This window comes from Papaver somniferum, chromosome 1 (genome assembly GCF_003573695.1).
Source record: "Papaver somniferum cultivar HN1 chromosome 1, ASM357369v1, whole genome shotgun sequence".
NCBI classification, from domain to species: Eukaryota; Viridiplantae; Streptophyta; class Magnoliopsida; order Ranunculales; family Papaveraceae; genus Papaver; species Papaver somniferum.
Window position 1 is genome coordinate 94,659,507 of NC_039358.1, and position 26,773 is coordinate 94,686,279.

The following is a 26,773-nucleotide window of genomic DNA, read 5'->3' on the forward strand; positions in this document are numbered from 1 at the left end:
GTCAATCAAATTGTACTAAAATAAACTGCAATTATCTAGTTTCCCACCAACGGTACTCTTAGAGCTTCTTCATCTCATAGAAGTCTTTGAACGAGCGGTCGTAAGAGATTTCGCCTAATTAGGGTACTTTCCTCTCCGGATAGACGGTTCCACCAGTAACAACACAACTAGGTAAGTTTGTTGGCTCTTAGGATAGTTTGCTCGAAATGCAAACTTGGGTATTTATAGATCAAGGAAGTTTGGACACCAAGGAATTTCCAAAACCGAAGATTCTCAAGATATGTAATATATTTCCAAATCGGTTTTCATAATTCCTGGAAATGCTTTGTCCAATATAACCGAAATCTCACTAGAAAATATCCAATCAGTAAATGCACAATACCGATTTTTATTCTCCAGAGATTTGCAAAAACTAATAACCTTAATTAAAAGATTCTTAGTTTATTTTCGGTTCGGGATCTCCTTGAGTAATTAAGGAATATCTTTGAACAATAAAACATAAGAATTACTGAGCATGTTCAAAGTATGCCGACATCTTTTCTTATGTAAATCCTTTTTCATATTTACAATCTTGGAAACAATTATACCACACTTCCAAACAAGTTAGAATTGGTTCATATGTCTCCTACAGAAATACCCAAGAGTTTTTGTTCCGTCTTTTGATAAATCAAGGTGAACAGAAACCAATTGATAATATGGATTCATATTCCCGAAGAACAACCTAGTATTACCAATCACCTCACAATAATCTAAATTGTATGATGGCGAAACCAGATATTGTGGAATCACAAACGATGAGACGAATGTGTTTGTGATTACTTTTTATCTTGCCTATCGGAGATTAAATCTCGAGAACATCTTAGAGAAGATAGTACTCAAACGATAGAATCGGTCAAGATCAGAACACGCAACTACAAAGAAAATAGTTGGGTCTGGCTTCACAACCCCAATGAAGTCTTTGAAGTCGTTAACCTACAGGGTCTCGATAGAAACCTAAGGTCAAAGGAGAATCGACTCTAGTTGATGCAACTAGTAACACACAGGAGGTGTGGGGATTAGGTTTCCCAGTTGCTAGAGTTTTCCTTTATATAGTTTTCAAAACAGGGTTTGCAATCCAAGTTACCTTGGTAACAAAGCATTCAATACTCACCGTTAGATGAAAAACCTGATTCAACCAAGCTAATATCTTTCAACCGTTAGATCGAACTTATCTTGTTACACACAAATGAAATGTACCCTCATTTAGGTCTATGTAACCGTACCCAAATGTGTATATCATGTTGGCTCAATAATAGTTAACCGAGGTTAGCCATATGATCACTCTCATATCAACCTTATTCATCTTAACCATAACTAGTTTAAATGACTCAAATGAAACTAGTTAAAGAGCCATTCAATTGTTATATTCTCATAGAAGTATACAAGAACACAATTGAAACAAAATCGGTTTGATTCACTCGAATCAGTTCATGAACAGTATAGCCACGACTTGCAAAGATTGCATTCCTTATTTTATAAATGTTTAAGTTTATGTACAACCGATTTTATAAAGGTAACCAACTCAAGTATGCAAATGGGTACACATACTTAAGTAGCCGAACCGAGTTTGGTTATGCTAGTACGCGAACGAGTGCGCATACCATTCACATTTTCAAACTCCAGAAGAAAGTCTCGGACATGAGACTTCCACCAGTATGCGTATGGGTACGCATACTTGCCCAGACATCCAACAACCGTCAATATGCGTACGGGTACGCATACTTCAGGTTCCCGGTTTTGGACTTATACACAAATGTCAGAACACACTATGTTTATATCCGAACATGGTTACTTGATTCTAAACTCTTTATTTCAATCATTAAAACTTTCGTAGAGAATGACAATAGTCGTTTTCACTCACTATTAGCATCAAAGCAATTTTCAAGATATTGAAATAATTATAACGAAACATTCCAAGTCTACACCAAATGATTGTATCACATAAACCATGTAAGATGTTACTCGCCAATTTTCACATGATCATATTCTGACATTCTTTAAGAATATAAGATGAACTTGGTCGAAGCGAAAGCTTGACAACACATATTTCGATAAATATGTAAGCGAGATAAACTCAACTCGAAATCTCAAATGTGTATAATAGAAAACTATATCGTAATACGACTTATGTCTCAATATAGGAGATAGAGTAGAAATAGACTTTCCAAGTGATAAATGAGTTTCAGTCTCCACATACCTTTTGTTGATGAAGTTCCACAAGCTCCCCTTAGTAGTTCTTCGTCTTCAAATGATGAACGCCGTGAAGTCTAATGCTCGACTACACAATCTATGTCCTAGTCCGAGACATCTATAAATAGTCTAGAAATCAAGACTTATAGTTTTGATCACTAACATCAGCAAACATGCTTGAGATAGCGACGCATGCGAGTTCGACCGAGCAGTGCTCTAACAATATCCCCCTTTGTCAATTTTAGTGACAAAACTATCAATACATATGGATTATAAAATAAATAAAACTTTGTAGCTTCTCATCCAAATGCTTGATCTCCCTGGCATCTTCAACACGACTTGAAATCTTCGTCACTTCCAAATACTCCATGATTCTAAACGTGTTCAACTCAGCATCATAGTTGTTCAAGATCTGTAGCGATAACATTGAGAAAACAAGTGCTCTCGATCATTGTTATACAGTGTCATAATATTATTACGCAGCATCGAAGTTCAATTGTATCACAACTTTGACAACAATACTATGGTTATATGTATCACTCCCCCTTAGTCAATACTTCATATCGACATGAAAACCACTCCCCCTTACATAATGATCTGTAAACCATATGTATCTGTAGTATGAAACTACACATTAATTCTCCCCCTTTTTGTCAATATAAATTGGCAAAGGTACGAAAACTAGTGGGATCCTCATGAAATTTTCAAAGAGATACTTCAAAACCAAAAGAGAATAACATACCAACTTATTTAGATGCAATCATAAAGCCGAAGCTAAATGCATTCATCAAGGAGTTTATAAAGATACAAGATAACCCCTATAATATTCCACGGCCGCACTCCTCACAAAGATTTGGTAATAAAGCACAAGTTCAAAAAAGAACTCTCCCCCATAAAGTGTCATTCCCGAAAGAACAACTAAGGCGACCTTACTTTTACAAGAAAAGAAGGATTTCTTTGGACATAACCAAATCACATGATAAACATAGATTTGAATCCAAAAATCTCAATTGAATAAACCACAAAAATGATCAATTCAATTGGCCATGCTCGACACAAGAGAACTTACGGAGCAACACAGTATATGCACAACAATGTGGATCGGAGATAGACCAATACTGCGGAATAAACAAGGATTCATTCTATTTTTCATCACTATTTGCACAATCACATATAACGGACTTAATCCTTGTAAAAAAAAGTGTATCCTTTCTTCCATCTGAATTTGCATAATGACATAAAAGGCTCTAACTTTTGTTTATCAAAAGTTCATTCTATCTTTTATCAATACTTCATACCGACATAATAGAGATAACTTTTGAAGGTATGGGACAGTCACAGGTTCACGGACGAAAACAACATATCCCATAACAATTTGCAATATATTAAATCATAAAGATTAAAATTACAAAAATCATCTTCCAAATAACCTAAAATTTAAATAAATCTAAAAACATTGAAGATGAAAACGTTGGAAATAGCTACATGCACTCACAATAATGGCTATTCTAAAACCCTAGTAATCCTTCTAAAAACACAAGAAATAAATTCTCATAAGAAGTTTCCTAGACATTGAGACCTCTGAAGAATTCTTTATCGTCCCCGAACTCCTTGCCGTCAACAGCCATAGGTACATAGGGTTTGTGAATAAAGGAGTCAATTCCAACAAACCTTCTAGGCTGATGATGTCGAATCAGGGCCTTCTAAATTTCAAGAGTTCTCATAACAATTGTGATACCCTCCATTTTTATTTACCCATTTTTATGCGTTTCGGGTCGAGTATCAACTATATTCGATAATCCATTTGTTATTGTTTTCTTTAATTTGTTTGATTAAGACTAAACGGGAGAAATTTAGTCTTCCTTGTTATGTGTTCAGTACATGGATAGGCTAGTTATACATTTCTTATTGCTAACTTTCAATACACGACATTTCGTTATAACTGCTTCAAAGGTTGAACACATTTTTAAGGCTTAGAAATTTAATAATGTTGTTCCACCCCTCTAGAAGTATAGGCTTAGGTGGGAATAGCCATTGTTCACAAGTTCTTCTTTAGAAAACATGAGATAAATGTTTTTACAAGGGAATTTATGGACAAAGAGTAAATGGGGAAGGATGAGTTTCATTACTTTTGGAAAATGAAAGGATGAGAATTGAAATTAAAACGTAGGAACTATATATCAGAGACTTCTCAAGAGTTGGAGTCAGGGAAAGAGAAGAGTTCTAAGGAAAAATTGCTAGGATTTGGCTAATTTGAGGTAGGTTTTACTACTCATCTTCATAGGGGTTTTCTTTCTTGTTCATATGATTGTGAATTCCTGATTTTGTTCTTTGTAGGTGTTTTTGAATTGCGTCATACGGATTGAATTATTGGTTTTCTATCATGAATTATCAAATGGGAATGTTTGCTTTTGTGAAGGAAATGTCTTATTTCAAAAGCCTGTTCTCACCATTTTACGGAACTTAGGATGTTTGCTTAATTGTTTGTTAGAACCTTAATTCTATAACCACGAATTTCCAGAGTTCATTGTTAAAATATCCTTTGTGCTTATCATTTTATCTTGACTTATTTCATGTCCATAAGCGTTGGTTTCAAGCAGAGTGTTTGCTGATTTTTGGAGTGACAATTAACTCCATGTGCATAGTTCATGGTTCTTGAGCATGAGATTTTGTTACTGTGGATTTCGTTTTCAAAAAAACTAGTTGGATCAGTCGTTGTGAATCTCATTCTCCTGATGATAAAACAAGTTACTTGAGTAAAATGTATTGAGTTCATGTCTTCCGTTGGTTGGAATATAGTTTCATCTTATGCCGGGTAATGATCCCCGATATAGTGAAATGGATAATGATCCCCATGGGAACGTAGTTTCCCGATCATCGATGGCGGTTTTCCGTGCCGGAAACGATAGGTGGATGTACGAACCAAGGTTTTCGTCTCGTGGAATCAAGTTAACGAAATCTAAATGAATTGATTTGTCGGAGACCTTGTTGGTTTGTGAATATATTTGTTGAATGAGCTACCCGATTTAAAGTTCTATCTTTTCTTATTTATATTTTCCTCACATTTTTCTTAGATTTGTTTCCCGCATCTCTTTGAGGATGGGAACGTAAGCCTATTGAGCCGTCATCTCACTCCAATTGACGATTTTACAAATTTTATATATCGAAGGGCGAAGCAAGTGAGAAGTTTTTGCGTGTACTGCTTTTGTTTCATTTCCATATAACTTGATGTTTTACTTTGAGAGAATAAATGTGGAATATTTAGGCTTATGAACCACTGTTAAGAAGTTTTTATTATACATTTTAAAGGGATCTGTTGAATGGCGAATGTATTTGAAAGCTATCTTTAAACTGAATGATTGAAAACCATGTTTTCCTGACACTTTTTCTCTGCTCTCTGTTAACTGCGGAACTGGCACCAGTAGATTGAGATTTAGGCGATACTTCCTTAATGAAAAGTGTTCCTTTATGTCTGCTTTATAATGTTTTAAAAGGGCTTGTAATTTGGATATGTCGTTTAGGATTCATAGCTCTCACTACACAGCATGTCAGATCTGAAAACTGTTGCACTACACAGCATGTCAGATCTGAAAACTGTTGGTTCGCAGTTTTGTGACCATCTTAGCACACCCTTTTTGCAGACCAAATGAACTCGGAATTTAGATTTTTTTAGGTGGATTTGAAATCTGAGTCTGTCTAGTTTTTAAGTTGGGGCCAATATCTGTATTTGGACTCTTATTGAGGTCTGTGGAGTCTTGACAAGGGAGACTGCCTGGGACTGATTTCTGCGACATATTTTTGCTCAGATTTTTTACTGCACACCATCTAACTTTCATGTTACTCCGTATTTTTGAATATTAAGCCTTGTTTGATGGTTATACACAATTTAGTGAGACCATTTAAGGCCTGGGTACTAAAATGAAAGCATAAAATGGAAGGGAAAGAAATAGATTTAAGTTTCGATACCCGCCCGTAACCTCTAGAATTCGGGTTAAATCCACGATCCGAATTTTGGGGTGTTACAGCAATAGCCTTTATTTGCTGAATCTCCTTCCTTGTTTCCTTCAACTCTTCAAGAATATCAGAAAACTTCTGAGAATTTGAAGGAACATCTCTTGGCTTCCTCACATTCCTTCTTTTTCTTTTCAAAGTTGGAGGTAACGGATATTTCTCTTTTTCCTCCATGATTGGTGGCTTAACAATCATATTAACATCTTTTCCATCAGAAGACATGATGCTTGGAGTATCCATACGTGTATGGGTTTGTGAGAGGAAATCACAATTTAAGCTCAACAAGCAGTCTTATGATAAAAAGAGTTTCAGAGAAGGAAAAGGAATGTAGGGTTACAGAACCTTTAACCACACAGGTTCACGCAAGCATAATTCACAACCCTAAAGAGAGTAGAATTGTCGAGAATAACCCTCTTTTATTAATTAAACATGGAAGTCCCTTCCAATATCAATTATATATGAAAGAATTCCAAATTGCAAAACACAGCAAAGCCAAAAAAAAAAAAAAAAATCTTTTCTTAAAGCCTGAGGTGTGCACAATCTTGTCTCTTTTGATCAGGCACATGAGACAAGATGCACTAAAGCAACACAGTCAAGGTTGTGCTGCGGTAAACAACAATCTGTCCACCATAACCTTTTTGAAAGGAATTCATGGAACCCTGTCTATCAAAATGTTTAGACCATACTTTTCTTTCTTGTGGTCTTGTCTTAACTTTGGAAACTAACTTCTTCGAAGACGATAAAATCTTACATACCTCAGCGGTTTTTTAAACAAGTTTGAGCTTGTTTGCTAGTCGATTCGCTTTTCGTTGAAGTTTATTGACATATCTCATCTTGTGTTTGTACTTGAAACACTTTGAAAGTTCATGACCTTTGAGTGGAAAATAAGAGCATGTCAATGGATAAGATGATTCAGACTCCCGGGATGTGGAAGTTGCTAGACACAGAGTGGAACCTGAAAATCAGACAGAGAGTTTCCAACAGAAAGGTCAATTTTTTCTTCCAGATTGGTTGAGTCTTCTTCTAAAAGAATATCAAGATTGATGTATGTATTGCTACAATATTCAAAATCAATATCTTCACAAAGAAGTGCAACACTTGATTTTTCATCTTCATTGGAATCATAGTGATCAGACATTTCATCAAGAGTTGCAGCAAGACCTTTGTTCCCAGTGTATTTTTCTACGGTTCGGACACTCATTTTCAAAATGACCAAAAACTTTACACTTAAAGCACTGTGGCATATCCTCGTCATCAGCCTCTTCAACATCCATGTTTTTATGAGGAATGCGATTGTGAGGTTTAAATGATGATCTGGATTTGTCTCTGGAAAACCATTTACTTCTCTTCAATAGAAGATCTCTAAACTGTCTTGTGATCAAAGAGACTGACTTGTAAATATCTTCATCTGATGAATCAGCCTCAGAAAAATCATCCTCAGAGACAAACACTTTTACTTTTGTCAATTAATTTAGTGTTTTTTTGTGCTTTAAAGGCAATATCCTTCCCGTTTTTGGATGTATGCTCATGATCAAAGATCTTTAGATTTACAACCAACGTATTTCTAGAGAGATCATCAAGGTTATTTCCCTCAACGATGGAATGCTTCTTATAATCGTATCTGGATGGTAATGATCTGAGAATTTTCATCACAATGTCCTTTTTAGGAATAATCTTACCCACTGCAAATGATGCATTAACAATTTCAGACACTTTGTGATTAAACTCATTAAATGAATCTTCATCTGCCATACAATGGTTTTTCCAATCGGAATTTAGGTTTTGAAGCCTGGATTCCTTTTCAATGGTATTTCATTCAAATACATTTTCTAAAATATCTCAAGCATCTTTAGACCGAGTGCACGTACTCATATGGTGCTGAAGATCTGGGGTAATGGCATGTATAATGGCATTCAAACCGTCGGAATTTTGCTTTGCAGCAAGTATCTCAGCAGCGTCACATGCACCAATATCCTTCGGAACAGTCGCACCTCCTACTGCCATAACGGGAGCATCATATCCAGTAACTACATAAACCCATGATTGAAAATCACGCGCTTGAAGAAAGGCACGCATAGCCACAAGTAATTTGAGCCATCAAAGACTGGTGGTATGTTTATAGAGATAGCACTTCTGTCTATATCAACAAACACAGACTTATAAGGTCTTAAATGTGTTTGCCTGCTCTGATACCAATTGAAAATGCGGGGGTCTAACAACCACACCCAACAATTCGTTTGGCAATCTGAGAGGACTTACTCCAATATACTTTCTAGAGAATCAATTAGACAGTCAGACTCAATCTAGAGAAAAGTATATGAAAGAGTTTTATATCTCTAACTCTTAATTCAATTTGCAATCAGCAAATACAAATCTGCGAGCCCGATTGAATATAAGAGGAGTAACTTGAACGGTACCAAAGACCAATGTTCAAGTGTCAATCAATTTAAATCAACAACCAAAGGTTGGATTATCTAATTGATTTATCTTAACGCACAACCTGTGATATTTCAATTATATAACAAAATATAATGCGGAAAAGAAATAACAAGACACCAGAATTTTGTTAACGAGAAAAACCGCAAATGCAGAAAAACCCCGGGACCTAGTCCAGTTTGAACACCACATTGTATTAAGCCGCTACAGACACTAGCCTGCTACCAATGAACTTCAGACCGAACTGTAGTTGAACCCTAATCAATATCACACTGATTCAAGGTACAGTTGCGTTCCTTACCTCTCTGATCCAATCAGGATACTACGCACTTGATTCCCTTAGTTGATCTCACCCACAACCAAGAGTTGCTACGACCCAAAGTCGAAGACTTGATAAACAAATCTATCTCACACAGAAAGGTCTATAGAATTAATAAATTTGTCTTCCACAGAAATACCCAAGAGTTTTTGTTCCGTATTTGATAAATCAAGGTGAATAGGAACCAATTAATAATCCGAAATTATATTCCCGAAGAACAACCTAGTATCATCAATCACCTCACAATAATCTAAATTGTATGATGGCGAAACTAGATATTGTGGAATCACAAACGATGAGACGAAGGTGTTTGTGATTACTTTTTATCTTTCTTATCAGAGATTAAATCTCGAGCAAATCTTAGAGAAGATAGTACTCAAATGATAGAATCGGGAAAGATCAGAACACACAACTACAAAGAAAATAGTTAGGTATGGCTTCACAATCCCAATGAAGTCGTTGACCTACAGGGTCTCGATAGAAACCTAAGGTTAAAGGAGAATCGACTCTAGTTGATGCAACTAGTAACACATAGGAGGTGTGGGAATTAGGTTTCTCAGTTGCTAGAGTTCTCCTTTATATAGTTTTCAAATCAGGGTTTGCAATCCAAGTTACCTTGGTAACAAAGCATACAATACTCACCGTTAGATGAAAAACCTGATTCAACCAAGCTAATATATTTCAACAGTTAGATCGAATTTAGCTTGTTACACAAATGAAATGTACCCTAATTTAGGTTTATGTAACGTACTCAAACGTGTACATCATGTTGGATCAACAATAGTTAACTGAGGTTAGCCATAAGATCACTCTCATATCAACCTTATTCATCTTAACCATAACTAGTTTAAATGACTCAAATGAAACTAGTTAAAGAGCCGTTCAATTGCTATATTCTCATAGAAGTATACAAGAACACAATTGAAACAAAATCGGTTTGATTCACTCGAATCAGTTCATGAACATTATAGCTACGGTTTGCAAAGATTGCATTCCTTATTTTATAAATGTTTAAGTTCATGTACAACCGATTTTAGAAAGGTAACCAACTCAAGTATGCAAATGGGTACGCATACTTAAGTAGCCGAACCGAGTTTGGTTACGCCAGTACGCGTACGGGTGCATCTACCAATTCACACTTCCAAACTCCAGCAGAATTTTTCGGACGTGAGACTTCCGCCAGTATGCGTACGGGTACGCATACTTGCCCAAACATCCAACTACCGCCAGTACGCGTACGAGCACGCATACTTCAGGTTCCCGGTTTTGGACTTATACACAAATGTGAGAACACACTATGTTTATATCCAAACATGGTTACTTGATTATAAACTCTTTTTTTCAATCATTGAAACTTTCTTAGAGGATGACAATAGTCGTTTTCACTCACTATTAGCATCAAAGAAATTTTCAAGATATTGAAATAATCATAACGAAACATTCCAAGTCTACACCAAATGATTGTATCACACAAACCATGTAAGATGTTACTCGACAATTTTCACATTATCATATTCTGAAATTCGTCAAGAATATAAGATGAACTTTGTCGAAGCGAAAGCTTGCCAACACATATTTTGAGAAATATATAAGCTAGATAAACTCAGCTCGAAATATCAAATGTGTATAATAGAAAACTATATCGTAATACGACTTATGTCTCAATATAGGAGATATAGTAGAAATAGAATTTCCAAGTGATAGATGAGTTTCAGTCTCCGCATACATTTTGTTGATGAAGATGTAGGATCAGAATCTCACAGCAATAATATTTCAGCGAAATTATCAACAACACAACACACAGCGTCGCAGAACAATTTCAGAAACGATATAATGAACGCCATCAGCTAAAATCATGAGAAAGATGTGATGATCCTGCGAGAATTAGAGAATTCGCGATATTAACATTTATAAGGTTGCGAGAATGTCGCAAGCCATATCCGAAAATAAAGGGCAGATTAGCTGTCATCTACTATGTATTTCCCTATAAATAGTCGTTCAACAGAGAAGAGGAGAGAGAGATCTTTTTTGAGTAAGAAACAAGTAAATAGGAGAGAGAAAGTCTAGAGCAGAGGTCATTCTTGATTCCTTTATCTTTTCTTGTAAGAATATTCAAAGATGGATCAATAAAATTAAGAGTGTAAATCTAAAAATGAGTTGAGTAATAATGAAATCATATGAAGGGTGTAGTGTAGGATTTCCTGCAACTACATAATGGCGCTAGAAACAGAGAACATATTGAAGATTATTCTAGAAAACATTGAAGATTAATATTGAGATTTGTGAAGATTTAGAGTGATTGATTAAGAATTTTACATAATTTCTTGCAATTTGTTAACATTGAAGAAATGGCTAGAAGAAGAAATACATCCGAACAACTGACTACTGTTAGAAGAAGCAAGAGAATTGCTAGGAGAGAAAGAAGTGAAATGGGAGAATCTACTAGAATGAGAAGTAATAGAGAAAATCAAATTCAACCACCAATTCAACAAACACTAGTACAAGGGAGGAATACAGATTATGATAGGGTGAGTATACACACTTGGCAATCAAATTCGACAGAAGAAGTAGAAGAAGAGCAACAAAACAGAAACCATAGACAGGTAGAGAGAAATCAAGAAGAAGATGAAGGAATAATCACGGAGATGAGGAAATTGGAGCGTTACAAACATTGAGACGAAGAATACATGAAGAAAGAAGAGCTGAGTCAGAAGAACGTGCAAATCTAACAAGGCAAAATCACGAATTGAGGATGGAAAATATAAGACTACAGAATAGAAGATTGAAAAGTATTACAAAATCATATTCAAGATCGACTAGAAGAGAAATGAGGCGAAACTCACCCACAATCAATGCTGGAAACAATATTCAAGAAGAAATATCAAATCCTAATGAAAAATATCAAATCCTAGAGAAAGAGCTGATGATCGTTACGTTCCACAAAATGAAACTTTTGATGATGGGAAAAATGGTAGAAATCAAGAGAACGGACAACGTCAGGGAAGAAATGACCAAGATGGCGAAGGAAATCGAGAGGAAGGAAGAAGAATTTTACATGAAAGAGAAACTCAAAGAAATCAACAGACGAGTGAAGAAGAAATTGAAAGATATTATACAGAACAAGCACGTTTAATCTGCGAACGTGAAAGATTGAGAGTGGAAATGGAAGAACAAGAGCTTTAGGAGACAATTTGCCAGAACAATCACGACAATCGAGAAAGAAGGCGTACACAAAACCGGAATAACGGTAATATCAATGAAGAGTACGATAGAATAAAGAAGATGGCTGAAAGGCAGCGAATGGAATTAATAAGAAATGAACAAAATCATGAAGGGGAAAATGAAAGACATAATCATTTACGAATTCAAGATAGAGATGAAGAAGAAACTCGCAGAAGAAGACGAGATGAGGATAATGAAGAAGAAATGCAAAATTTCGCGAGAGAAGAAAGACATGAACGCATAAGAAGAGAGGCGAAATTAAAAAGACCAATGGATCAAAATTCAGGTGTAAATAAACAAATCTTGAAAGAGTTAGAAGAAATGAGAGGAATGCTAAATAATAGAGGAGAAGTAGGCAGAAGACAATTGGAGGAAGTTATAGAAGAAGCTGCGAAAACTCCATTTACAAGGGAAGTACAATTAGGAGGAATACCACCGAAATGCAATTTGCCCGCATTAACCAGCATCTTTGATGGAACAACTTGTGCAATTCAACACATTAAAGCCTACGTGAGATGCATGTTGCAATGGGAAAATTATGATGTCGTATTGTGCAAATATTTCGCATCCAGCTTAACAGGAGAGGCGTTAAAATGGTTCGAAGGTCTACCAAAGAATACAATAACATCCTTCAATCATTTGCAGACTATATTCCTAGGGGCATATATAAGTAATAATTCTTCAGGACCTGGTATAGAAGATGTGTTTGGATTAAAACAGAGGATTGGCGAAAGTTTGAAGCACCTGACTAAAAGATGGAGAACTATGTGTAGCGAAATGGCTGGACGTTTAGATGAGAGATATCTTATATTATCATTTATCAATGCTATGTTTGCAACAAACCTATTGTATGTCCAAATTTTCAGAGTCAAGAATACGATCACAATGACTGAATTGCGAGAACTTCAAGAAGAATACATTGCTCTAGAGGAAAGGAAAAATGAAATGGAATCATATCCAGTTGCGAACACCCGCTCACAAACAGTGAATGCAAGCTATTACCTAAACTAATAAACACAGTAGCGAATACTTCGCAAGTACAACAAGAGAAGGTGACGGGTAACAATCAACAAAAACTGGTGGCTATGGGAAGCCGAGATCAAGAGGAGTATGAAATAAAAAGACATTTCTACAATCGGGGTGGAAATAACAAGATTCAAAGACTCGATCAACCACAAGAAACTTATGGAGGTCAAAGACAAAACTATAATAGAGGACAAGGAGGTCACAAGGTAGTATGGTAAGAAATCAAGATGCCACCTCTAAATGCAAGTGTGGAGAAAATATGGGAAGATATAATTTTGATGGAGAATATACCAACACCATGGAACATGGGAACGGAACCACCTCCAAACCACAGAAGCCATGAGTTTTGTTCTTATCATCATTTTCATCGACATACAACAAATGATTACAGAAATGTAAAAAGAATTATTTTGAGAATGATAGATCAAGGAAAACTAAACCACTTTTTGGTAGGGCACCCACAATCTCAACCATTGCCACCACCACCAGAGCATCACAAAATAAACACGATGAAAAAGAAGGAAACATTCTTCATAGAAGTTGGTGCAAAAGCAAAGAATTTATTCTGTCACTCTATCGTACATTCATATAAGACAATCGAAGATTTTCATGACAATGTTTTGAGTAGAGTGTTCGCAAGAGATAACGATTGAAGAGAAATTATGAATATTGCGAAAATATCACCACTAGAGGAATGGCATAAATAGATCATTTCTTTTACCGCAGAAGAGATTCCCGAAAGTGAAGAGGTGCATGATAATTCATTGGTAGTAAATTAGAAATTAATCCAAAACCGAAAGAAGATGAGGATGATGAAGCTGAAGATTCATGGGCAATTAATAGAATTCTAATCGATACTGGAAGCTCTGTGAACATCTTATTTTATCATACTTATAAAACTATGGGAGGAAGAGATGATGATCTTATACCATCAACGTAAAAGATATATGGTTTTAATGGTACTGCTAACAAGCCTAAAGGGGAGGTTACTATGCGAATTCCATTGAAGGGAATATCTTCCAAAATCTTATTTTGTGTCGTTGATGTAGAATCACCCTACAATGCGTTAATTGGTCGACCTTGGCTACATGGGATTCTAGGTGTAGCTTCAACTTTCCACCAGTGCATCAAATTCCCTCACCCCAGTGGTGTAGGAATCATAAAGGGAGATTGGGTTGAAGGAAAGAGGTGTTACGAAACTGAGATAGAATCTTGTGAAGGAAGAGCAAACAAGAAGGAAAACTGGCGACACAAAATCAAAGATACACAGAGAAGTGAAAGGTGATGGTGGATGCAATCGAAAGAAAAGAACAAGAAATGTTGCGAAACTAATGCTAGCTCAGAATAAAAATGATGAACATACCACTACCAAGGAAGTAGTAGTAGAAAATAATAAAGAAGCAGATGATGGCAAAGGTAATAAAATCAGAAAATGTATGAATGATTAAGTTGTTGCGACACTCTCGCAATAAGTAAAATTCTCAAGAATACATTTTATTGAATGACAAAATTGAGATTGTGAAATGCAAATACAATATGATGATATACGAGACTCTCGCAGAGATAATGAATTTTACAGAAGATAATCAGAGAAAAATGACAAAAGAGAAAGAGGCGAACCTTTATGGCATACACCCTAGTTCGCGAATACAATTTCGCAAGAGGCAAACGTAAGACCTAAAGTACGTCATATAAGGGGGTACCTGTTGCATGGATCAGGGAAAGGCTACACCGCCACCGGAACCTGAGTCATGGAGATTTGGGGTCAATAAATCCCATCTGGGAGAGGCACCTTGGATTCTCAGCTTAAGCATATGACTTAGGTTGGGCGACTAGGGTAATAAGGACTCTCCCAAGGAGTGCAGATCTGATCAAGGCGCCGAGGTATACGGTTGATTCAAGAGTGTCAGGGACGTTTGAAGCGTACTTTGTCATTCTTGACAAGTCTTGGCTTATACTGCACTCGGCTTGAAGAAAACCCCACTTAGGGTGCAGTCTCGTAACCATAAGCCCTATAGGTAAAAGGGATAAGAGGCTGCGAAAACAACTGGTTGTTGTTAAGACTGGATGGGAGGAGCTAACCTTGTATGGTAGAAGTACGCCTCCTTGAAGGGGCAACCAGGGGGAGATAAGGGCGGCACCCTCCATTAGGGAGCTGATAAGTGTCTTAAGACGCAAATGTCATGAGGATTTTTATTCGCAAGGGTATTAAGGCTTGTCATATTTGTGCAACAATCCTGAAGAGGCAATAATACAAAAGAAAAAGATAAGACGAGATCAATGGGTTTTCGCATGAAAGTGCGAAGACGTGCTGCGATTTCGTCGCAAGACGGCAATGTCATGGGGCTTTATTTTCGCAAGAATATTTAGGACTGTCATATTGTCGCAACATTCCTGAAGAGGCCACAATACAAAAGAAAAAGTTAAGGCAAGATTAATGGGGTTTTGCATGAAAGTGCAAGGACGTCCTGCGATTTTTTCGCAATGACAAGAGGTGGCATAATAAGACCTTTAATTAGGAAGGAAAAATAAGACCACACAGGAATGAGATTTTGAAAAAAAATCAAAATTCACTTCGCATAAGATAGCGAAATTATACATAATTAACTGCGAAATTGAAGAATAAAATAAGAAAAATTTATAAAATCTCTCATTTGGATACAAATAACAAAGGCAAGTATGGGAATGAATGAAATTAGAAAATCTTATTTGTCTCCATATGATATATTTACTCATCAGACTGGGAGTATTCTGTGGGATCTCTTCCAAGAGACAAGGATAATCAGAATGAGGGATATTATGATCGTCACAAACCATTTGGATAGTTTGATTGCGAAAATGCATAGCATCATTCTTAAAATTCGCAACAATGATCTTGATTTGATTCTTTAATCTAGAATACTTGTCGTTGCGAGAAGAAAGAAACTTTGCGAGTTCCTCCTTTTCAGCTCCGAGTTCTTCAATCTTTTCACGATATCTACTTTCAGAATCTGCGAGCAAAAGACAATCAATTATTAACTTGATGAAAATTCATAAAAAGCAAAAGATTAGTAAAGAAGAGCAGTTAGTAACCTTCTCTGTCAGAAATCATATCTCTAATCAAGGCTGTATGCTCAACTTGGAGACTAACATTTACACCTAAATTTTTTCTGGCATCATCTAAGGTTTTCGCGGCCCAAACAAATTCATCCTCATTACTTATAAGAAGACGAGAACGAATTTGGTTTTCCCTTTCGCAGAGCTCGATGTTCTTGCGGCTAGCTTCATCTCGTTCAAGTTGAACTTCAAGAAGAGTCTCTTAGAATTTCGCCAAAGCCTTAGCACCTTGATCAGAGATACGATCCTTATCATCTATGAGACCGCTAATTTTGGTTCTTAACTCATTGGTTTTCTCTTTAGAATCAAGAAAAGACGCTTAAATCGGTTGGCTAAGCCTAAACTAGACCTATGGTCAATTTCTAAGAGGCGAAATTTAGATCTAAGCTCATTCAGAGAAAGAGATGAAATTCTATCATTTGAGAAACTATTTAAGGAATTATTAAGACGCTCAAGAAGGGTATCATTATCCAAGGCATTAGGAAATGAACGAAGAAGGGTAGCTTCATCAGAAAGACCATAAATGTCTGCAAAAAGGATCATTTAAATAAGATAAAACAACAGGATGAATGAATGAAGGGAAAAGAGAAAAGTAACATACCGTAAAGCTGATTATTAGCTTGCTGAAGACTAGAGATTTTGTTCTTATACGAAGAAGAATCAATTTCTAGTTGTCTATTTTTCTCGCGAAGACCTTTAACTTCAGCTTCCAATTCTTCATTCTTTGTGCGAAATTGAAGATTCTTCTTTTCAAGATTTTCGCGTCTCCTCTCTAGATCTGAGGCAACAGCGAAAGAAGATTTTCCAGCCTGCGAGAAAATATAAAAAATATTAATATAGAAAGAGATTTTGAGTTATGACAATGAAGAAGTAAAAGGATGAAAGTATACCAGACTATTAAGAGAATGCAAGAAGTCGGGAGTCACTGATCTAGAAATTCCACGAAGAGAACTATCACCATCCAATAAAGGAACATCGCAAATTGTAGCGAGAGCTTTGCAGGTATTAGCGAATTGGCTATCTCCCATTCCTTGCAGAGAATCAGAAAAGAGTCCAGAGAGCTTAGCCATAGAATATTCAGGTGGAAAATCTTCACTTGCGGCAAGGTCATCATTATCCTCATCATCCTTGTCACTTTCGGAATTTTCATGAGAAGGAATATTTGAAGGAGAAGAAGAACGGACTTTCCTTTTCTTTGAAGGAGGACCAGTTGATTTTTCCTTGAGAAGAGCACCTTTGCCTTTATCACCAGTCTTCGCAACATCGGCAGGTTCTTCTATTTCAACAATAATCTTCACACACAGATAGAAATAAGAAATGGAAGCAACAGTATACTGTTTAAAATCATAAGAGAAAAATTTCTTACCTCATTTGTGTATGAGCGAAGAGCTAACAAGGTACTAGTCTTCCCAGTCCTGTTACAACTATCTTTCAGTTTTTGGATCTGTAGAATATCGCAAGGGTCAACGAACAAAAGAATAAAGACAAATAAAGAAATATAAAGTGAGCAAAATTGGAAGAAACATACCTCTTTCTCCTTCTCGGGCCAAGAGAATACCCAAGGTTGATAGGTAGCGAGATTCTCAGGAAGAATATTTGATCCAGCAATATAAGGCCCTCTTAGCATCAAGGGAAAAACACACCACTTATCATCTTTGGATTGGCGAGGATTTGTGTTCTTACCAGAATGCCAATCAATATCTTGCATAAGTATTTTCGCTTCATCAATGTTATCTTTCCTTTTCAAACGAATACCCCAGCGACTATTCTCTTTCTTCATAGAGATCAATTCATAATTTTCAAAGAAGCTTGCTACTGTATATTTCTCAGCAATTATTTCTAAGTCTGCGAATTTAGGATCCCTAAGTTCTTTGGAGTACAGAGATCCTTTACCAGCACCATGATTAGCGAACTCTAGCATCATACGGATGCAATCCCCACTCAACTGGAAGATAGCTCGCGAAAATCCCGAATGAGCAAGAATTTCATAAAATAGAGGGATATCTGGGTCGTAAAGAGGAATGGGGAGACCTGCGAGAATTTGACTAGCGGAATTATGATTGATTGATCATCACAATATTGATCAGAAAAAATTTTGATAGAAAGAATTGATTTGGCACTTTCACCAGGAATGGTGGAAAGTGTGAAACCTTTCTCTGCAAGATCTTTTTGGACGTCTTTTAAGTTTTTCTCATGTTTATGGCCACTTGGAGGCATATTTGAATATAGAGTATGGGAATGAATGAAAAGTTAGAATATTGAAGAAGGAAGAATTACAGTAGCGGAATTTACGGAAGAACAATAGAGTTGCAGAGATGAGAGAATTAAAACAGAAGAGAAAGTAAAAATAAAGTGAAAAGAAGAGTAAGAAGAATATATAAGGAAGATTTTTTACTCGAAGAAATAAACGCCATTAAGACGAAAAGACATGAGCGGTTGAAAAGCAGCGGTTACAGAAGACGTGTCAAGAAACGAATGGGAGAAAGAATACGTGTGATAAATGCAGAATATGAAGAGAGGAACAGCTGCGGCATTTCTCACATCATTCTCTACTTTGCAGAGAATATATGGGAAGAGGCAAGATGTAGGATTAGAATCTCGTGGCAATAATATTTCAGCGAAATTATCAACAACACAACAACGTCGCATAATAATTTCAGAAATGATATATTAAACGACATCAGCTAAAATCATGAGAAAGATGTGATGATCCTGCGAGAATTAGAGAATTTGCGAGATTAACATTTGTAAGGTTGCGAGAATGTCGCAAGCCATATCCGAAAATAAAGGACAGATTAGCTGTCATCCACTATGTATTTCCCTATAAATAGTCGTTCAACTGAGAAGAGGAGAGAGAGATCTTTTTTGAGTAAGAAACAAGTAAATAGGAGAGAGAAAGTCTAGAGCAGAGGTCATTCTTGATTCCTTTATCTTTTCTTGTAAGAATATTCAAAGATGGATCAATAAAATTAAGAGTGTAAATCTAAAAATGAGTTGAGTAATAATGAAATCATATGAGGGGTGCAGTGTAGGATTTCCTGCAACTACAGAAGTTCCATGGGCTCCCCTGAGTAGTTCTTCGTCTTCAAATGATGAACGCCGTGAAGTATAATGCTCAACTACACAATCTATGTCCTAGTCCGAGACAACTATAAATAGGCTAGAAATCAAGACTTATAGTTTTGATCACTAACATTGGTAAACATGCTTGAGATAGAAATGCATGCGAGTTCGATCGAGCAGTGCTCTAACAGAAGTTGTCTCTAGTACATAATCAAGCGATTCTTTAATTGAGTTTTGATTCACTAAAATATGACAACCAAACTTGACATACCAACGCTTGGTGGGTTCAACCGAACTATGCTCTAACAATCTCCCCCTTTGTCAATTTTAGTGACAAAACTCTTAATACATATGGATAAACGAATTATAAGAATTCATTACACATACGCTTGATTCCAAGTTTCAACAACACAATAACCTGTATATATATTCAATTCATAAATGCCGCTGTTGACATCTGAATAACAAAGCTAATACTCCCCCTAAAGGTAAGATAGGTATATTTTCAATCCACACATCTTTGTTATTCCCCATTTGTAGTCAAGATAACTACAAGTATCAATATGATATGTTACTCCCCCTTAGGCTATGCTTTACTCTTTTGTTAGATATAACGTTTAAGCACAAATGTCCTTTCCTTAGTGATTACAAATCACTTGTTTACTCCATATATTTATCCCCCTTTTTGTCATAAAATGACAAAGGTTCGAGAAAATAAAGGTCAAACCGAAAGGATCTTACAAATCTAAAAAGAATTGTACAACCTATAAGAGTTAAGCACGAGGGTTCCACACACCATTTTAGATAACCAATATCAAAACCGAAACTACAAGTAATTTGGTTTTAATACGTTATCTAGGAAACAATTTCCCGAAGCAATTTTCCCTAATAGTTTAACAAATTGACTAAGAAGATTAGTTATATTGCTAAACCGATTGTACAAATACAATCACTTATTTCGATAAGACCAAAATAAAGATCAGAATTAACTTTATTTTTCTCATCAGGTTCTAATTATTCAGACAATAACTTAGACCTTCCATCTTTTGACAAGACAACTACTAGGTTAGTTAACTAGTATTTCTTGTCAAGGCATTCGATCAGACTTGAATAACCGAATCCTTTCACTTTGATAAGTCTAACTAAGATCGAAAATACCTTAGTTTCTCTTATCCAGAATCGAATTGGAATAAACAAATGATCCCGTATTTTGTTAAGCCATAAAAATTCATACAAACCAAAATGAAATTGACCTGCACAATTGTTTCTCTTAACCGGAAGCAATTGAAACAAACATAGACATTAAAGCACCGCAATTGCACGGAAATTTCGTTAAGCCAAAAACAATATATGATACCGAACACAAAGAAGATATCAAACACTAGTTTTTCTTAATCGGAACAATTGAATCATACACACACACACACACACACACACACACATACATACATACATACATACATAATGTAATACACGTCAATTGTACCGAAGTTTTGTTAAGCAAAAGCAAAATGTATGAAATATAAACAGGCTTTTCTTAAACAGGAAAACGATTAACTAACAAATTCGTTACCTCAGATTCCGCATCCTCTTCTCCCCAGAAAGATATACTATTAAGCGCAAGTTCAAGTTAGAACTCTCCCCCATTATGTTGTTATCCTCTCGTGAGAAACAAAAGAAGAACAACAACCTTTACCAGAGAAAGGTTGAATCGGTTTTAACTATTACGTGCCAATAGCAAAAGTTGAAAACCCGAAACACATATGTTTATGTTAAACACAACTCATGTAAACACAAATTGATTCAACATATTGTGACTTTTACATATGAGTCTCAATCGGAACACCTTATGATCCTTTGATAAATCCTACAAACATGGGCTAGAACTTAATCCCGCTAAACCAAAAATTCACACAAATCATAATGGTTCACATCATATGAGATCGAATATTAGGGTTATGAAAACCAAAATCAAACATCCCATAAACACATAACAATAAAATAAAGCATTCAAGCACAGGCTATGTAATCGAAAAACTATCACAAAAAATTATAAACTAATAATTTTATTCATAATAATAGATAGTTTTATTCATAATAGACCTTATACAATAATTGAAATAAATCAAACATTGATGTTTATTTTCTCTTAATCTCTAGTGGTGCTCTTATTGTTCACTGAGGTTTCTTCAGTGTTCAAACTCTTGAAGCATGTCTCGAGAGACTTTTCTACAACCATTTCTTGTTTTTCAAGCTTTTCAACTTGAACCTTCATATCGGCAAGATCAGCTTTTGTTTCCTCAATCTTATCCTTGAGCTAATCTTGATTTCGAACTGTCATTATGAGATTGGTTCTTAGTTCTTCAAAACCTTGGATATACTCAGTCATACTATCAGACCGTATTCACTTGGTTTTTGTTGGATCTTGAAGGTTGTAAGTCAATAAACATGACTCATATTGTGATCCAGCAGAACTATCAGAATCATAATCAAACATGATTTTTGATATGTTTTTCTTCTTCCTTTCTGTAGTGATTCCTAGACACTCCTTAACCTTTTGAGCTTCCTCCTTATTGATTTTCGTAACACTGCGAGTTATCGGAGGCATGCTCAGGTATTTAAAAGGATTAATCAGGGTTTCAGAATACAAGCAAGAGATTGGTTCTCTTAAGAAGACACAATTTTTCGGACCGAAAATACTAAGGAAATTCCGAAAATATTCACAAAATATATTTTGTTTCCTTTGTCCGAACTTCTCATGCTGGAAGGTTTATTAGAAATTTGAAAAATCCAAATAAAACCTGTTTTTTGGAATATCATGGTAAACATGAACAATATTTTAGACAAAGATGGATTCGCAGTTATCCAATGACTGTCACATATTTTTGATACAAAATACACATAAAAATTGTGCACTCGTTTTTATGTGCTTCTCATCCAAACATATGAGCACGAACTAGGATGAGAGTGCACTGTCTCCATACAACTAGGTTATATCGGAGTAAGCCTTTTCTTGCTTACAACGAGTATCAGAAACATAGTTCATGTTTCTCTTTGGAAATTTCTGCCCAAGGTATTTTCTCCCAAGAAGATGATCCTTCCTTGATATAAAGGTATGATCATGTGGAGAAGCCGTACTGACGTGAGAATTTTCAGAGATAGATAAATCTCTCTTAATTCTTTCAATGAGATTTTCATAATATTTTCTCATTCTAAGGATTTCCTTATGATGCACATCAGCATGATTACTTGAAACAATTATCGGAAATTCCTGATTGTTTCCTTTGGTAGAGATTCTCTTTTTTCCTTTCTTGTGGAATCGTTCTTCATGTAAACAGGGACTGTTTCGACATGAGTGAGGAGGAACCTTTTTCCAGAAGCAATTATCAACTCTTACCTATGATTCTTTAGAGTTGACTTTGTTGGGTTGAGGTATATTCTGTCTTTCTACTGAGGAATGATCTTTCAATTTTTTAAGACAAGATACTTATTTCAATACTTTTACCACTGTATTTTGAAGAAGTATAAGTTTCCTGTCAAGTGACTGAAAGTTGTATTCCTTAAGATCACTTTCACGTAATCGGTTCAAAGTTTCCCTTGAACAAGGTTTCGTTTGATCATCAGTAGATCTAGAAGATGGTTTCTCATCCTCTTCTGACTTGATGTAGTTCGGCAGACTAGCATCATCATGATCTGTTTCAGATGTGACTAAACCGGTTTTATCACGATTTGTAAAAGTCGAGCAAGGACTTTTAGTTTCCTCATTATCAGAAGAAATTAAAACAACATCATTTGTCAGTGTCATAGGATGAATCTCTTGATCTTGAGTAAGAGATTTACCAATGGCTTCTAGTTCGACAGTGAGATCCATATTCTTTTTGGCTAGAATATTTAGTTGAATGTCTTTTTCTCTGATCTCATTCTTAAGAAGATTAGAGTTTGTCTTTAATATTAACATCCGTGTAGACGGAGATCTTATTGGCTTTAGGAGTTTTACCAACTCTTTATCAGTATCTTCTTTTCCATCAGAAATAGACTCGGATGTTTTCGTAACTCCTGGATCATGAGTCAACGAAGTAGTAACATCTTCAACATTTGAGTATTCATACTCTTGCATAACGTTAACTGAATCATACATTAGATTCAAATCCTATAGGTTGGATCGCAACTAACACAGATTGTTAGATTTTTTCGTGTTTGTCTGCTCTGATACCAATTAAAAAGACGAGGGTACCCAAATACACCACAATCTTTTATTTATCCACCTATAAGTCCTCTACCGAAAGTGATTGTCTATGGACTCAGTCGAGACAATACAACGAATCGGTTCATATTTCGTGTGATCGTCTATGGATACGAGATCGAGACAATACGACAACAAGATAACTTGTGTGATTGACTATGGATATAAGATCAAGACAATACAACAATGAAGTATGATACTTGATAATAGGTTCGGACTTAACCAAACTCTATAGATCACTATCAAGTATATTCGGAATTAACGTTTGTGTATTTTACTTCTAATTATAATAAAACAATTATAATTGCGGAAATAGAAAAGTAAAAGATACAACAAGATTTTGTTAACGAGGAAACCGCAAATGCAGAAAAACCCCGGGACCTAGTCCAGAATTGAATACTCTCAAAATTAAGACGCTATACAAAATCAACATTAACTTCGTATAGTTGATACCAGGCAACTAAACCTATAGTTCACCTAGTTTCTTCAGTATCCGTGCGCTTCCGACATTCAATAAGTGCACGCACTGGAACAATTCCTTTGGATCGTATTCGAAACAGTAAAGGAACAACAAATCTGTTTGGTAACAACTCTATTGATTCTTTCCAATGAAGATATATCAAGTCATATGCAAAGGATCTTCCGTTTAATCAATAAACTCCTTTGCCTGGTTAGATCAATCCAATATTTAATTACCGAAGTAATAAGATCCAAGAGATCTATTATTGCTACCGATCTCATGCAACTAATCAATCAAATAAATCTGATATTAGTTGGATCTCAGTCGATCAAGTTTTGTGCACCAAAGATATAGAAACCAAATCAGAAATCCTCTTTGTCTTCAAATCTTCTTAGATCTTCAATAAACACCTGCACAACACAACTTGAATCTCTTGTGATCAATCACGCACATAACGGAGTATGTTAACAATGGACTATCACAAAACGTCTTTAGATCTACAAACATATCTAAAGATTCTGTCGATACTTCGATCTAGTTTGAGTGAATCTTATATCAGAAGAGAAGATTCTCAAGAATAAACAAACAAGGTGCAATCAAAATTCAACAAACCGTTAGTCAATCAAATCAATCAAATACTAAAATAAACTACAATTATCTAGTTTCCCACCAACGGTACTCGTAGAGCTTCTTGATCCCACATAAGTCTTTAAACGAGCGGTCGTAAGAGATTTCGCCTAATTAGGGTACTTTCCTCTCCAGATAGACGACTCCACCAGTAACAACACAACTAGGTAGTTTTGCTGGATCTTAGGATAGTTTGCTCGAAATGCAAGCTTGGGTATTTATAGAACAAGGAAGTTTGGACATCAAGGAATTTCCAAAACCGAAGATTCTTAAGATATGCAATATATTTCCAAATCGGTTTTCATAATTCCTGGAAATGCTTTTTCCAATATAACCGAAATCTCACTAAAAAATCCCCAACCAGTAAATGCACAATATCGATTTTTATTCTCCAGAGATTTGCAAAAACTAATAACCTTAATTAAAAGATTCTTAGTTTATTTTCGGTTCGGGATCTCCTTGAGTAATTAAGGAATATCTTTGAACAATAAAAGATAAGAATTACTGAGCATGTTCAAATTATGTCGACATCTTTTCTTATGTAAATCCTCTTTCATATTTACAATCTTGGAACCGATTATACCATACTTCCAAACAAGTTAGAATTGGTTCATCTGTATTTCAAGACAACTATGTGATTGATCAAATATCAATTCACTAATCATGGGTTTACGGTTTTACCAAACACAAGGATCGGTTTTACCTCCATATGGTTACTGGGACCGGTTACATCAGTTACCAGGATCGGTTACGTCAATTACCAGGACCGGTTACCATATTCTCATGGTATTACTTGTGATCGGTCACATAAGTCACTAGGATCGGTTACACCAATTACTATGACCGGTTGCGCCAATTACAAGGATCAATTACACAATACTTTTGTGATCGGTCATACCAATTACTAGGATCGGTCACACCAATTAAAAATATCGATCATACCAACTTAGGTGATTACTTAGGATCAGTTACTCTAATAAAAGTCATACCAATACATAAGTCAGGCATTGTGACTAGTTTTACCAAGATACATAACAAGTTATGATTGGTTCTACTAACTCACACATATTGGTAATCCAAAGATATGAAATGAATCACAATACTAATAAGCCTAGTGATTTCCCTTTCGATTCATAAAACAAGTTCATGAATGTACTTCCTTTAAAAAAATGACAACATTGTTTCCTAGGATGAAATCTTTACCTTTACCCATACACATAATCACAATAGCATTCATACGATTATGTCAATGTCTTATATACGAAGTTCAAAAGATAAGCGTTATACTTCGTATCCTATTCCTTAACACTATGATCATATGATGATCATGTCCTACTACTAGAGTATAATCATTCATAGCTTCGCAGTTATGTTTTCAATATAGCACGACTTGAAAGATACGTTAGGAATGAAACAGTTCAAGTCAAAATATTACTAACCTCAAGAGGAAGGATGATATTATCGATGTAGCTCCTTACTTCTTCACATTCTTCAAGTATTCGAGTAATACTTGTGTGTATCATAATCCTAGACTTTATAGTCTAACCTATACGAAGTTGTCTCTAGTACATAATCAAGCGACTCTTTAATTGAGTTTTGATTCACTAAAATATGACAACCAAACTTGACATACCAACGCTTGGTGGGTTCAGCCGAGCTATGCTCTAACACTTTTGTTTCAATAGGAGATAGAATAGAAATAGACTTCTGAGTGATAGATGAGTTCAAGTCTCAACATACCTTTTCGTTGATGAAGTTACACAAGATCCCCTTAGTAGTTCTTCGTCTTCAATCGAGGAACGCCGTGAAGTCTAATGCTCAACTACACATTCTATCCTAATCTGAGACATATCTATAAGTAGACTAGAAGTCAAGACTTATAGTTTTGGCAACTAAACTTGACAACAAGCTTGAGATATCAACGCTTGCGAGTTCGACCGAGCAGTGCTCTAACAATCTCCCATTTTGTCAATTTTAGTGACAAAACTATCAATACATATAGATTACAAAATAAATAAACTTTGTAGCTTCTCATCCGAAT

The 26,773-nt window shown here is 35.6% G+C and overlaps 1 long non-coding RNA gene across 1 annotated transcript; it reads left to right on the forward strand.

Annotated features, from left to right (window-relative positions):
• The first annotated feature begins 4,343 nt into the window (after positions 1-4,343).
• LOC113331391 lies at positions 4,344-5,611 on the forward strand. Its single transcript, XR_003350864.1, has 2 exons — positions 4,344-4,487; positions 5,304-5,611. It is a non-coding gene; the product is annotated as an uncharacterized LOC113331391 (long non-coding RNA).
• Positions 5,612-26,773: the final 21,162 nt, after the last annotated feature.